This window comes from Coturnix japonica, chromosome 1, assembly GCF_054131305.1.
Source record: "Coturnix japonica strain WE chromosome 1, WE-NBRP24, whole genome shotgun sequence".
Lineage (NCBI taxonomy): Eukaryota > Metazoa > Chordata > Aves > Galliformes > Phasianidae > Coturnix > Coturnix japonica.
In genome coordinates this window covers 84,807,114-84,809,174 of record NC_140663.1, presented here as the reverse complement: position 1 = coordinate 84,809,174, position 2,061 = coordinate 84,807,114, and the positions used below count along the sequence as shown (strand labels likewise).

The 2,061-nt window shown below is 36.5% G+C and overlaps 1 long non-coding RNA gene across 1 annotated transcript; it reads right to left on the bottom strand.

Annotated features, from left to right (window-relative positions):
• Positions 1 to 1,042: 1,042 nt before the first annotated feature.
• Positions 1,043 to 1,699, bottom strand: LOC107321321 (uncharacterized). The gene is made up of 2 exons (XR_001558534.3): positions 1,599 to 1,699; positions 1,043 to 1,287 (listed from the first exon to the last, which is right to left on the bottom strand). It is a non-coding gene; the product is annotated as an uncharacterized LOC107321321 (long non-coding RNA).
• Between the last annotated feature and the right edge of the window lie 362 nt (positions 1,700 to 2,061).

Here is a 2,061-nt window from a genome sequence, read left to right as displayed (position 1 = left end):
TCTATAAGAGTTGCTTAAAAGAGTGAAGGTTTAAAATGTTTCAGAAATATAAAGGTAAATGAAATGTTTGAAAAACTTTGTCGATACCTTGGCATTAAAAAGACAACTTCAACTAGAATATCACGAGACATGGAAATCCAGGATTCAGAGATGTACAAGTAATTTCAAAATCACAAGACAAAAAGGAAATAATTGCTGTGCTTTTAAGATTCCACCAAAACAAAAGCTTACTTGAATCTGGCTTGCAGATAGTTAACTTCTGCAGTTGGGCTATTACAACTGTTATGCCTGTTTTGAGGATGCAAGGCTCAAGTTACCTTGGAAGAAGATTGCCATCCAAATGGATAGTGTCAAACTCAAATGAGGGGCCCATGTGAATCTAATGAGCTTCAACAAAGTCAAGTGCAAGCTGTTGCATTTTAGCTGGGGCAATCCAGATACATGCATTGACGTGAATAACTCATTAAGAGCAGCCCTGCAGAGAGGGACCTGGGGGCTCTGATGGACAAAAAGCTGGACTAGAGAGACTTCCTTTAGACCTTCCAATTTTATAGGGAAATTATAAACAGGAGAGAAATCAACTTTTTACATGTGTAGACAGAGACTGGGCAAATGGTTTTAAACTAAAGAAAGGGGATTGGAACTGAGTGATCTTTGATGTTCCTTCCAATCCAAGCCATTCTAAGATCCTGTCAACTGTGATCACATTTGGAAAATCCTTAGGTAACTCTAAGACTAAAACTAAACAGCTGTAAGCAATACCATGTTCAATAATTCACCTTAAACCATGACAAACAACATCAAGCTAGTACTAGCATGAAAACTTCTGATCAGTCCATTCAAATGTATCACTGAACACAGATTCTCTTTAGCAATAGCGTTCTTACCTTCTTGTAAAAGTATCATTGGTGTTCATATTTCAGAGGAAATACAATCCAGGATTCATTTGCATCAGTGTCAGTTTCTGCTAGAAACCCCTTTATGTTGAGAATTTATAGATCAGGAAAAAAAACCCAAACCAACAAGACATCAACTCTACAAATACAATTTGTAATTACTTATTTGGACTACATCAAAAGAAGAAAATGCTTTTGCAAAGTAATGTTTACCCGTCACAATAATGAGTAAGTTGAGGACAAAGAGCAGAGCTGAACATATTTTCAGCCATCACTTAATCCAGTTTTCTACCTCTACTGGCACTTCCTCCTTGTTCGCTGTGTCCACAGTATCTCAGATAGCTATCTGTGGCCTTGGGGCTGAAGGCTGCTTTGTCGCGGTTCTTTTTCCCTGAAGTAGAGACAATGAACAAACACACTATGGTAAGCAGTCGAAGCAAGAATCCACAGAAGAAATAGAATCCTGGATTCTGATTACATTCTACAGATGTGGAATCTTGTCCTGGGGCTTCACTGAAATTCTACTGCTTGATAAAAGGAGATGGAATAGATTCAGTTAATTTTCCTACATCTAGTCTTATTCTAGAAGAGAAACTTAAAAACAGATTGCAAAAATAAAATAGGAAAAAAAAAAAAAAAAAAGTAGTCCTAGATGATGATAACACTGGAGCCTTGGACATGTAAGCCAGAATATACACTTACTCTTAAATAACTAGTCTTCAAGCCAGCAGATATATCCATGGGCACTCCAGACAATTTTGCAGTGCCTCTCTCTGTCTCAGGAAACATTTCTTTCTATAACATAGAACAGAAGAAAAAATAAATAAACAAGTATAACAATAGACTCTACAGCTAGGAGTAATGACTTTCTGAAATAGTAATACAGAAAAGCTTTAACAAACAAATCATTACTACTTGCTTATCTCTACAACAACAACACTGTAGAATCTTGGAAAATTCCAATCTTGTAGTTAATTCCTCATGTCTAGTTGGAGGTTTGCTAGAAAACCCTGTGAAATACCTGGCATCTTTTCTTGTTCAGATACTAGCAGTGATGCTTCACTGGAGGTGGTAGAAAAGTCACAGTCAGAACTTACAAGATAGTTGTGATTGTGACAGCTATTCTTGAGTCATTTTCATACCTATAATATACTTTTGAATTTAC